At 44.4% G+C, this 13,621-nt stretch overlaps 1 protein-coding gene across 2 annotated transcripts in view; it reads right to left on the reverse strand.

The window, feature by feature from the left end:
- WIPF1 (WAS/WASL interacting protein family member 1) overlaps nucleotides 1–13,621 on the reverse strand; it is a 113,428-nt gene that overhangs the window by 59,738 nt on the left and 40,069 nt on the right. Inside the window, exon 1 of one of the 2 annotated variants that reach the window (XM_054722881.1) lies at nucleotides 12,690–12,741. The exons of the other annotated variant lie outside the window; for it this stretch is intronic. The gene's annotated coding sequence lies outside the window, so the exon portion shown is untranslated. Of the gene's footprint in view, nucleotides 1–12,689; nucleotides 12,742–13,621 lie in introns of those variants that run through there. 2 annotated transcript variants of the gene reach the window in all.

Genomic DNA, 13,621 nt, shown 5'->3' on the forward strand with positions numbered 1-13,621 from the left:
ATAAAAGAGGTCATTCTGCATCGCCTCGTGGTCTGCAATATTTAACTGAAATGCCCTAGCTCAGTGGTTCTCAACCTTCCTAATGCCTCGACCCTTTAATACAGTTCCTCATGTTGCAGTGACCCCCAACCATAAAATTATTTTCGCTGCTACTTCATAACTGTAATTTTGCTACTGTTATGAATCGTAATGTAAATATCTGATATGCAGGATGTCTTAGGCGACCCCTGTGAAAGGGTCGTTCGACCCCCAAAGGGGTCGCGACCCAGAGGTTGAGAACCGCTGCTCTAGTTGGTTTTACTTTGCTCCGTGCTCTGGGAAGTAGAGTCGGTCAGGCTTTAGAGACAGATGGTCCCGGGTCCGAGTTCTGGCTCTGTGAACTGTGGGGCAGTCCCTTCGTCCCTCGGAGGCAGTGTCCATGTCTGTGAAGGGGACTCATCCGGTGCCCACCTCGGAGGCTGGTGGAGGGGCTGATGAGATAGAGACAAGCTTGACGGATGCTCTTCTTATAAACTGAGCGTAAGATTGAGAATAAAAACTCTCTGTCTCCGTTTGGGGTAGGAACTGCCAGTGTTAGTCCAGTGTACCAATTTAGGTATTTTTAAAATAGATCCTTTTTGCTTACTTAGGCTAACTAAAAAGTAGACACAAAGTAAATTAGAGGTCAAAAGGTACGTTTTGCACAGACTTAGATCCAACCCATAAGAACTCAGAGTTCTTCCAACTGAATAAAGATAACATACCTCCTTCTCTCTAAGAAAATAGCCAGCATAGATTAATTCATTAATTTTTTATAACTAGCTAACATCTGTTTCAATGACAATAAATGCTGGCTGGTGTTTCTCAGTGGTTAGAACATTGGTCCATGCATGAAGGACCACCAGTTAGAGTCCCAGTCAAGGGCACACACCGGATTGCAGGTTTAATCTCCAGCCCTGGTCAGGGTGTGTGCAGGAGGCAACCGGTCTATATGGCTCTCTCACATCGATGTTTCTCTATCTCTCTCTTCCTGTCTCTCCCTCCCTTCCACTCTCTATAAAAAAGCAATAGGAAATATATCCTCAGGTAAGGATTAACAACAACAACAACAAAAAACAATGTCAATAAACACAATTTTAGCTATTAAGATAATATTTACATAAACATTAAAATATGAAAATAACTTCATAATATTTTATTCAACTGCCATGATGTATATGCATAGAAAAGCTTGATTTGTTTATACTGAGCATTTGAAAAAATAAACCTTATTTTTGCCCACTTTGCTAAACATTTTTCCCCCTTAGAAAAGGAATCATGGAATCACCGGGGCTTATGCAGTGAAAGGCAAGGCCTAAAACAAAAATCCTCACCCTTCTGCTCTTGTTTACCCACGTAAACACTGTCTCTCTGATTTCAGTCCCAGAAATCAGTCAGTGAATAAGTCCTTATGCAGAGACTCATTGCATGTTTTCTGATAGGAGTTTTACAAGCTACAGATGTATTTAGGAATAATATTAAATCATTAAGACCATTAAGAAAGATTAACTTCTTCTAGGATTCTAACTCCTGTGTTTAGACATGTATATGCAACTGCCTACTCGATATTTCCGCGTGATGTCTAACAGACATCTCAGACAGCATATCCCAAACTAAACTCCATGTATCCCTCCTCCACCCCCACTTGCTGTACGTACCACCTTCCCTATCTCAGTTTGATGGCATTTCCATTTTTTCTTTGGTTAGACCAAAATCCTTGGAGTCTTCCTTGACTCCCCTCTTGCGTTTATTATTGTTCAAACCAACCATTTTGTTGATTCTACATCAAAATAACCAGACTATTTACTCCTCAACCACCTCGATTGCTGCCACCTGGTCAAGGCACTATCGTCTCTCGCCGGAGGACTGCAATAGCCTCCTTACTGGTCTCCCGCTTCACTTTCTCTCCTGCAGTTTATTCTCAACACAATAGCCAGACAGACCCTGTAAATGTAAAGCCAGGTCCTCCTCTCTCCTCTGCTCAATGTCCTCCCAAAGCTCCCTCTCACTCTAAGTGAAAGTCAGAGACCCAACAGCACTCCAGGACCATGGCTCCTACCTCTCTCCTCCTCACTTACTCTGTCCTAGTCACACTGGCTCCTTGTCATTCCTTGACTATGCCAGGCATGCTCCTGCCCCCAGGCCCTGTGTTTTCCCCGAGGTATCTGCAAGAATTCTCTCACCTCCTCCAAGTCTTCTCTCAAATGCCACCCTCTCCACAGTCACCCCACTTAACCCCGCACATCTACCACTGCACCGCTGCTCTTCCTTACCCCGCTGTACTTCTTCTTCCATAGCACCTACTACTTTCTTTCTTTTTTTAAAATATATTTTATTATTAATTTTTTACAGAGAGGAAGAGAGAGGGATAGAGAGTTAGAAACATCGATGAGAGAGAAACATCGATCAGCTGCCTCTTGCACACCCCCTACTGGGGGTGTGCCCGCAACCAAGGTACATGCCCTTGACCGGAATCGAACCTGGGACCCTTGAGTCCGCAGGCCGACGCTCTTTCCACTGAGCCAAAACAGTTTCGGCGCACCTACTACTTTCTAACCTTGTAGCACACTACATAACGTAACAGACTATTCTACTGGGTTTCTTGTTATTGTCCAAGTCCTCCAACTAAAATGTATGCTCCACATGAAAGGCACTCAAAAAACTATTTTTGGATTAAGAGAAAATGCTAAAAAGCAAGCAAACAAACAACAAAACACACACACACACACACACACACACACACACACACACACCACATGAAACATCCATTGTCCAAAAAGGGCATTGTAATGTCCAGTAGTAGGACCCACATATTATATCATTTCCTCATTCTTATAATGCTTGTGGTATTTTGAAGAGGAGTGATGAAGGAGAGGCTGTTGTTTATCCAGGAAAGACCCCCTAAGAGTGGCATTATGGGAAGGGGTAGATCGCCACATTTCCAGCACAGAGACTTTGTCAGAGGTCCTAAACCCCCTTTTATCTGGGAGCCAGACTCAGCATGACTGACCCACAATACAAATTCATAAGAGGCTGCTGGGCACACAAAAATTCACAAATGATGTCATTTCTAATGACCATGTCCATTGTCCAGAATACATTCTTCTGAAATAATGATACCCAGAAAGCTGATTTAGTGTTCAGAGGTGGTTCAGGGACCTTGGAATCACAAGTAAGGATAGAGAAACCTTTTGAGGGCTATTTCATCTGGACACTTCTCACTGGACAACCCCTCTCAATGCATATTCACACCCACAAGTTCAGGGTTTCTCTTCCCGGCCAATCTGGGACAGCCACTGGAAGTTTCCTTTCTGAGTTACCCTCTTCTTTGCTCCATGGGGACCATCACCATTCACTACACACAAACTTTCTCTAGGTAGGATGAATTAGATGTCTACTTATAATGCAGGGGTTGGGCAAAAGTAGATTTACAGTTGTTCGTACACAAAACATGAAGTTTATTCTTGTACTAGAGGCCTGGTGCACAACATTCATGCATTTGGGGGCGGGGAGGGGGGTGGTCCCTTAGCCTAGCCTGCGCCCTCTCACTGTCCGGGAGCCCTTGGGGGATGTCCGACTGCTGGCTTAGGCCTGCTCCCTGCCAGGGCTTCTGGCTGAGTGGTGCTCCCCCTGTGGGGCAGCTCCTGCATTGACCACCAGGGGGCAGCTCCTGCATTGAGCGTCTGCCCCCTGGTGGTCAGTGTGCGTCATAGCAACCAGTTGTTCCACCATTCAGTCAATTTGCATATTACCCTTTTATTATATAGGACTAGTGGCCTGGTGCATGAATTTGTGCACATTGAAAGGAAATTAATTAGAAGAAATATTTTAATATCACTATTCGCCCTTTCTCTCTAATAGAAGTGTCAGAGATGAAAGAAAATTAGTAAAATGTATAAGAAAATAATATATAAGTTGATTAATAATCAATAACATGATATAACAACAAAGACATGAAATAAAAACATGACATAAAAACAATAAAAACATGATATGAAAACAACAAAAACATGATATAAAAACAACCTTGATAAAAATAATGACTGATAAATTGATTAAACTTATTCTAATATCTCCCTGTATGCCACATTAAGAATAAAAACACTTTCAGAGTGCTTGGCTAATTTCCCTTGTGATGAAGTATTTACAACTTTAACTTTAACGTCACATGCTCTTCGAACTCAAGAGAAAGCAACATATGACTGACGATGTCTGAAAACAGGTTCAGGTAGGAATATTCCTACTCTGTCTAGAGTTTGTCCTTGTGATTTACTAGTATTAATAGTCATCACAAATGCTGGCATCATGGGAAACTGTCTTCAAATTAATTTAAATGGGAGGCCAGTGTCAGACGGGGACAAATCAATTCTTGGAATCAGAACAGCCTCTCCTTCCGCAGATCTTGTTAATACTTCAGCTTTGATTATGTTAGGTTGCAATCTTTTGGTAATAAATCTAGTAACATTACAAAGACCCCATTTGCTATTAAGATTTCTCAGTAGCATGATGATTGCGCCTACTTCCAATTTTAATTTAGGACACGGCATTCCTGAAGGAGTAATACTATTAAGAAATTCGATGGGAAAATTTTCCTTTTTGGCATCATCTGTTAAATTGATAGAATCATCACTCAAATAGGTGTGAAAATCTCCATCGGGTATATCCAAAATGTCATTTAATTTATGAATATGCTCATTTTTAGGACAAAGAATTGCACATTTAGATATATATTTTATGACAATGCCGCTTTCTTTCAGCTTCAGAATGTCAACAAAAACAACCAAATTTACGATAGACAATGACAGATCAAAACACATGCATGTGATTGGTTCCAGTGAGAGCTTTATATGTATCGCACATTTGTGAGTCAACACTTATTTTTATATTGCCAGTGTACATTATATATCCTAGCTGGTCAGACTGATGGATAGACAGATGGACGGATGGTTGGTCACTTAGCCTTATATAGGTAGATAGACAGATAGATAGATATAGATATAGAGAGATATAGATAGATATAGATAAGCGAGGGTTGAGGCAGCCAGGACTGTGAGGGCCGACCCGCTTGCACGAATTTTGTGCATCGGGCCTCTAGTATGCATATAAGATTTTTGGATGATCTTTTCCCCCACTCCTCTCTCCTCCCTTATCTCTGAGATTCATCAGTCTGTTCCATGTTTCCATGCCTGTGTGTTGAGTGTCTGCCCCCTGGTGGTCAGTGTGCATCATAGCTACTGATCAAATGGTCAAATGGTTGGACACTTAGCATATTAGCCTTTTATATATAGAGATTATAATTTATTAATTATTGCATTATTTCCCATATGAAAAATTATAAACCTACTTTTGTCCACCCCTGTATTATACCCATATTGCTGTGCTGTCTTCCAGGAATTGAGTAGAGATCACTTAGCTAGAGTTTTGGGAGTTCATAAACTCCTCAGTCTCTTGGTCTACTCCCATTAGGCATGGCTCTAGCCTCTGTAGATACCTGAGGGCACCTGTATCTAGATTCCAAGTCCTCGGGACCCTTCAACACTGTAGCTGGTGACCCAGGCTGGAGTTAGAAGCCTTGGTCTGCACCCACTAATTAGTTATTTGGACCAAGAAAAATCACCTAACCTTTCTGAGTTTCAGTTTCCAAATCTAAAAAGGAGGGGATTGAACCCTTGAAGTTCCCCTCTATTTCTAAAAATCCAGGATTCTATTTTCCACCTACCTCTTTAAGTCTTAAATAATGACAACAGCCTCTGAGAGCCTCTTTCCGAAACTTTTCCCAAGACCAGATGTTCCTGGCACCAAAGTAGGAGAAAAAAATATTTTTTGAATAACCTAACATTTTTGTCTTTTAGAGCAAATTATCCTCTGGCCTTTTCAATTCTCTTTTTCCTACTGCTCCTCCTTATGAATCCTTAAAGTAAGTTTTAAAAAGTAAATTATCACCCTTCCTGATTCATCAGGACCTAGCTTACAACATTGTTTTCCTTCCAAAATTATTTCTCATACATAAAACCTCTCAAACGTTTTTATACCAGTAATTATGCTCATCAGCCTTGATTTGTCCCTGTTTTGCAAGGAAGGTTACTCACTGCTCGGGAGAAGAGGAACAAAAAGCTTAGAGACTAGGTTGGCTGAGGAACCATGCAGTCCATGCAGGTAAATTCTGGTCAAATTTTCACGAGGCGATGGGCACGAAATGGCAGGAGGGAAGAAAGAAGAGAAAATACAGAGGGAAGAAGAGAAAAAAGTGAAGGCACAGCTGTTCGCTTTGAAAGAGGTTTTAGGCTAAGCCCTGGTGGCAGTTCATCAAGAATGTTCATTTGGTTAAATGACTTCTGGCACTGGGACTTTCCTGAGAAGTCACACCGCAGCGAGAAGGCAGAGTTGGAACACCAATTCCCTTTCACAGCTCTCCCCACGCGGCCTCTGCGTAGCAAGCTGCTGAGGTATTGGGCAGCAACTCTGTTGGTCCCACACCCAGTTTTCAGGAATCAAGATCCTTCTACAGGTCTCTAAGCCTTTAAGGGAGACCAAATCTTTCCATTGCTGCCCTGGAAATAAAAGAAGACGCTCCAAATCACCATTTAGTAAGTCAGTGATTTACTGCAAAAATAGCAATCCACAGGCAAACCCTCCCAATGAATCTATAGGTATGATATATGCAAAACCTTCTAATCTGAAGTTAGGAGCATATTCCAAATAATGGTAGATTCCAAGATATTATCTAATGACCTTTAATTGAGGAGACATATGCCCTAAAGAAGCCGTCACTAACCTTTCGGACCTCACAGACCACCAGTGGTCCACGGACCACCGGTTGGCGACCACCGCTCCAAAGGTTTCCTTAAACCAGCGGTCGCCAACCTTTCGTACCTCACGGACGACCAGTGGTCCGCGGAATTTCCCCCTATTAAGAGATATATATTTTTGTGTGTGCACACATGCATGTGTGTGCAAATATGTATCCTACTATAAAAAAAAAGACTCTGTTTTTAAGACACACAGGATTATAATCCAATACAATGAGTGAACTTAAATATGATATATTAATAAAACCCAGACACAAACAAAAGTAGAAAGGAAGCCTAATTCATCAGAAAGTACCAAAACAGACACCCTAGTCGGTAGCCAGCTAGACAGTCTCAAAGCAGTAGCTTCTAATTAGTATTGAGAAATTACAATGTTAGTGGCATATGAACACCTCCTGGTGAAGCTGACATAGGGTGTCACATAAGCTAGGGCTAGGCACCTCTTAGATTTGGTTTGTTGCAGCACAACAGAATTCCACTTTAAAGACTCATCTTTTCCCAGTTTATTCTTTTTTAAGGAAAAGCTTTTCTCCATCCTTTAATAAACAAACAAACAAATCCAATTGTTCTTGTCATTTTCTGATGCCCCCTCCCCTTTTTTGTGGGAGGGGAGACACTAAGAGGATTTTTTTGGAAACTTTTTTTGAAACAATACATTTCTGAAGAAGTGGAGGGAAATTGAAATGGCAGAGTAAAAAACCAATCAGGCATAAGGCAATCCCTTCCCTGGAAGTGTAACAGAGAATTAATAAGTGTAAATGAGCCTTAGTAATATTTCATTTAGAGGACAGCACCTCCACCAAAATAAAACCACACTGCACTGTGTCAAACTTCCATCACAGCTTCCCCACCATTTCCTTCCAGAAAATCTGCAATCTAAACAAATAGCATGCCCGAACTCCAGAGGAATCACACTGTTCTTGCTCCTTTTCCTGGGACAACAGCCCAAGTCCTCTTCCTCTTACTCCTTAAAACCAAAATATAACCTTTTGTTTGAGGCGTTCACAAAGGAAAGTGACAATGATCATATGCTCGGAGTCTGCAGGTTTGGAGGGAGGGTGGTATAAGAAGACATAATTACTGGATGATTCTCAGAAAGTATGTTTATTTCTTTATGGAGTCTGGTTTTAGTCAACAGAATCCAGGTAAGGATTTTTCTTGAAGTTTATATAACCAAAAAAGTATAAATCATAGAAGGAATAAAAAACATCTCAAGCTATCTCTTCTCTTCCCTTTCCTTTCCTTTGCCTTTGTAAGCTCGAAAACTAAACTGCTTATAAGCAGAAAATGACTAAGATTTTTTTGTGTAGCACTTCAGGGTCAAGATAAAAATATATTGCTGAAAAACACACACACATATTATTGAAACTCATGCTCTTTTCATGGCTGTAAACCACAGGAGGTAACTGGCTAATAGCAAATGATGTGGACATTAGAACCTGAATATTCAATACTTTTTAAAAAATGTACGGATCCTATCCAGTTTGGCTCAGTGGATAGAGTGTTGGCCCACAGACTGAAGGGTCCTGGGTTTGATTCCAGTAAAAGACACGTACTTCAGTTGTAGGCTCGATCCCCGGCCCTGGTCGGGGTGCGTGCAGGAGGCAACCAATCAATGTGTCTCTCTCACATCGATGTTTCTCTATCTCTATCTCTACCTGTCCCTTCTTGTCTCTCTGGAAATCAATGAAAAAATATCCTTGGGTGAGGATTAACTACAACAACAAAAGGGTAAAACTTAATAAAAGCTATAAAAGCTTTAATAAAAACTATGGATCTTTAATATCTAGAATAAAGAACTATAGCTAACACCAAAAATCCAAATAACCTCATGAAGAAAATGGGCAAGATACTTGGACAGACATTTCTCCAAAGAAGATACACAAATGGTCAACCAGAGTATAAAAAGATACTCAATATCACTAATTATTAGAGAAATACAAATAAAAATGAGATATCATCATATACCCCTTAGGATGGCTGCTACAAAACCACAAAATAACAAGTATAGTCTAGGATGTGGAGAAATTAGAACCCTTATGCACTGTTGGTGGGAATGTAAAAGGGTGCAGCTGCAATGGAAAACAGTATGGCAGTTCCTCAAAAATTAAAAATAGAATTCCCATATGATCCAGAAATTCCACTTCTGGGTATGTACCCAAAAGAATAACGCAGGATCTCAAAGAGATATTTGTTTAGCTCTGTTCAAAGCAGCCTTGTTCACAATATCCAAAAGTAGAAATAACCCAAATGTCATCCACAGATAAATGGATAAAAAAAATGTGGTATCTATATAATAAAAGCCTAAGTGACCTTTAAGGTGGAACAACCAGAATGATGGGTTGCTATGATGTGCACTGACCACAAGGGGGCAGATGCTCAACGCAGAAGCTGAGCTGATGGCTGGTGAACGCAGCAGTGGTGGCGGGAGCCTCTCCCAACTTCGTGGCAGCGCTAAGGATCAGCGAGCCGAGTGGTAAGGAGCAGTGAGCGGACAGTAAGGAGTGAGGGGTCCCAGACTGTGAGAGGGCATAGGCCGGGCTGAGAGAGCTCCCCTGGCAGTGCATGGATTTTGTGCACTGAGCCTCTAGTATACATATAATGGAATATTATTCACCTGTGAAGATGAAGGAAATTCTGACACATGAGCTACAACATGGGTGAACCCTGAGGACATTATGCTAAGTGAAATAAAGAAGTTACTAGAAGACAAATACTATACAGGGGTGGGCAAAAGTAGGTCCACAGTTGTTCATATGAAAAATAATACAATAATCCTATATAAGAAAGAGCTAATATGCTAATTAGACTGAATAGCAGAACGACCATCGGGACGACCATCCGGATGACCTTCTGGATGAAGCCGGGGCTGTGAGGGGCTGTGAGGGCCAGCCGAGGCTGCAAGGGCTGTGAGGGCTGAGCCCCTTGCACGAATTTCATGCATTGAGCTTCTAGTTAATAAATAATAACACAAGAATAAACTCTGTGTTTTGCATAATCACAATTATACATCTACTTTTGGCCACCCCATATGATTCCACTCACATGCAATACTTAGAGTAGTCTAACTCACAAAGAGAAATACAACATGGTTGCCAGAGGTTGTAGGAGAAGGAAAGGGAGAGGTGATGATTGGCTCTCTGATCATTTTGCAGGATGGAGAAGTTCTGGAGATTGGTTGTACAACAATGTGAACGTATTTAACAGTACTGAACTACACACTTAATGGTTAAGATGGTAAATTTTATGTTATATGTATTTTATCACAATTTAAAAACAAACTATGACTCCATGTATTTCTCAGCATGATGGCCTTACATATGGCCAGGGGCTTCTCTCTGAGGAGTCCAGAGAGCTGGGCCTCCAGACTTGCTGATGTCAACAAAAAAGGTGGCCCAGGTTGAACTTCATGGTAAAGGTTGCACTCGTCAGAGTTTTATTTTCTTTTTCCCTCCCAGCATGAATGTTAGAGGGTATCATTTCATCATTTCATCCCTCTAACACCCAGGCCACCTAAACACTGGTGGATGCTGACTCTGGGGTTTTGGGGAGCAGAGGCCTGCCTACATGTCAGGGTCCAGAAGAGAGATTTGCAAAGTCAGCCCCCTTCCTCCTTCTTATTTAGAGAATTCAGTGACATGCCCCATAAAATTCACCACTTTTTCTCTAGCTAAAAGGTGACCATTTATCTCTTTCTACTGTTGACTTCCAAACTGAACTCAGTATTCAAGTTGGAAGTAATTCCTGTCTAAAAATTACATGCGAGATTAATATTCCAGTTGCTCTCCATTATCCAACATGATTTACCACCTTCTGCCATTCCCTGTCTTCCTCTTTTTTTTTCCCCCCAGAATCCACTTCCAGGTCTGGGAAACAGAGGCATTGTATAACAACGACACTCTATAAATCTGTCTTCTTGCCTCTGAAACACAAAGGAACACAGCGAAGGTGGGAAGCGAGAGAAGGGGGTGAGACACGGCCCCGGAGAACAGATGCCTCAGAAGAAAGGGGAACAGCATTTACCAAACACATCAGGTCCATCTGGAAAGCATTTTAGCAAAACAGAAAACCCTTTTCTACCATGAGCAGCAGATTAGCAAAATACAAAAATTCCTGAACAACAAAGCTCTACGACCAATGAAAAAGAGCAAAAGAGCAAAACAAAACCGAAAGAGGAGCTCCTTCTAGGGATGAGCAGCCTCCTCTGAGCTGTAGGCCTGTGGGGTGCTCAGGGGTGCTCCTGGCGCCACGTGCAAGAGACCTGCCCACGGCAGCTCCCCTGTGTTTCCTCCAGGGGAACACTGATTCGTGCAAAGGGCTCCAAATACCAAAAAACTCCAATCTCCCCTCCACCGCCTACCCCGATGGGACCGTGGCTGCCTCGGTCTGGTCCTGTCCGACCCAGTGCAGGGTTTCTGAAACCACTCGGCCTGCGATCCCCAACTTAGGATCCTCCCTGATTCTGTCCACTTCCTCCCCATTTTCTTACACAACATGGTAGTAAAAAATGAAAAATGTGGCAATCCGAGGACAAAGTAAACAATGATTTTTCTCTTTCATCACTCTCCTGGTTACTTTGCCTGACGGGTATAAACAACATGTGAGTCCCTTCACCCCTCACCCCTCCGTCATTGTTTTTCAGTCCAGACACTGAAACACTCTGGCATGAAAAGATAAAACGAGAAGCTACCAATCCTGGTCCCTTCTCTTCATCCCTCTCCCTGCCTCTAGCAACACATCCACAGAGCCACAGAAGAAATCTCCGTTTTCAAAAATGCCCAGAAAAAACAACAACACAAACCTCAGCATCCTCTCTGGCTAACCTGTTCTAGTCCTTAACATAGTCTAAGGATATAGTGATTTCCTTCTTCTAACTCAAATTTGAGACATTTTCCTCCTTCCTGTGGGTCCGAAAGCAGCAGGTTTGCGTAGGGACCTTTCATTGACTTGAAGTTCTTAATTCAACTGTCCCTCGTGGCCCGGGGATGAATAATCTTGGGCCCCTTCCGCTGTTTCTGGGCTCTAATTTCCAGCCCTTGACCTAGGTCTCAGGCTCTTCTCTGGACTCTCCAAATCTTTCTTTACATGGGAAGCACGGGCTGAAAACACACCACACAGCTTGAGTGACAGCCAGACCTCAGGGCGTCCGCGGGCCCTGCCCAGCTCCAGCCCAGGCTGTGCGCGCGCCTTCTTGCACCGCAGGGGACTTCCTCCTCTCACGTTCAAGCTGCCCGGCCTCGTCTCTGCTCCCCCTGGGTGTGTGTGTCAGTAAGAGAAGGAAAGGAGAAAAAAGGAAGAAAGAGGGCAGAAAAAATAGAAAGGGGAACTTAAGAATGTATCAAGACCCGAGAAAGTATTTTAACATATTTTAACAAAGCCCCAAGATTGTCTCCCACCAGATGAAAGGTACACCAAAACAACAAACCTTTGCAGGCAGCCTCGCAGCAGCACGATTTTACCCGCAATATCCCTGCCTGCCCTGCCGCCCTTTGAACCCCGGAGCCCGCCTGCAAACACGAGCTGATCTGTCCCCTCGCAGACTTAGGCTGATAGGTGACCGGGAGGAGAGGCTTAGCTGAATTCCGCACAACGAGGTGTGGAGTGCACATCCCAAGGTTTGTTTGTTTGTTTTTAAAGGCGCAGAAGTTCCAAACGGGGCAGCCAGAGATTTGGATTTCGTTTTCACCATAACGGCTGGGTGCGTGTTCCTCCCACAACCTGTGGTTGTCACAGTCCAAGCCAGGGCGGCTACCCCGCATGACAAAAGGAAAGGCAGTTCGGGAAGGAGAGCCGGGTGGGTATTCCGGAGTGGCGATGGAGGATGTTTTTTTCAGGGGGGCAGGGGGCGGGGGGCGCACTCACCTGCGCTGTCTTAATCCGCTGAAGGCGACCCGGTTCTCCAGCCCCCGCGCCGGCTGCCGGCCCGTTTCCTGTGAGCGCTGCATGTGACCCTACACTTCCTCACTGCACCTTCCCCGCCTGCCCCTCTCAGCTCGGGGCCCTGTGATAACATCCTCTCTGCACGCTCCACGCCCGGGAGCCCGCGTCTGCGGACGGGGCTGTCTGCCCCAAAGGTGACGGCAGGCATCCCCAGGGCTCCGGGAGAGGAGCTGAGCCTGGGAGGAGGCAGGGAGGGAGAGCACTGCCTGCGCTCCTGGCACGGGTGACTCCACAAGGAGGGAGCGGGGAAAGGGAGGGACAGACTCTTGGGTTCCGGGGTTCCCCTTCTTGGGGTCGGAGAGGCAGCTGAGAAGGGGTGGACCGCTCAGCGGAGCTGGGTGCTCGCCTGTCCCCGTCCTGGGTTCAGGCCTGGGCCCCTTGCCCTCCCTCCAGCAGAAGAGGGAGGATGAGGAAGGGCGGGTGGCGTGCGCCCGGGATGTCCGCGGGCTGCCCTGTGGAGGGCGCCACCACAAAGGAGCACACCCGGGGCTCACCTCACATCTCTGGGTCCTGCAGGGACACCCGGAATTTCCTGGGACCGTCTCAAGTCCACAGCCCATCTATTCAGTCCCGCTGTCCAACGGCGTGGCCTAATTCTTGGTTCAGCAGACAAAGGCACGATACTCTATGCCCCCCAGGCAAAGGGCTGATACCCACATCTTCCTGTGGGATGGTGGGGGTTCCTGGTGGCATGTGAGCCTTGGCTATGGGGGCCTGATGCTGGCCTGGCAAGAGATTGGTGGGGGGGATGTGTGCCTGAATGTGCCCCTCTGTGTCTCCAAGGGGGTGTGGAAGAGCTGAGGCAGGACCCAGCATGAAGCCCAGGGTGCCATTTCTAGTCTCCCTGTTCCTGT

The sequence above is a fragment of the Eptesicus fuscus genome, chromosome 11 (assembly GCF_027574615.1).
Source record: "Eptesicus fuscus isolate TK198812 chromosome 11, DD_ASM_mEF_20220401, whole genome shotgun sequence".
Classification (NCBI taxonomy): domain Eukaryota; kingdom Metazoa; phylum Chordata; class Mammalia; order Chiroptera; family Vespertilionidae; genus Eptesicus; species Eptesicus fuscus.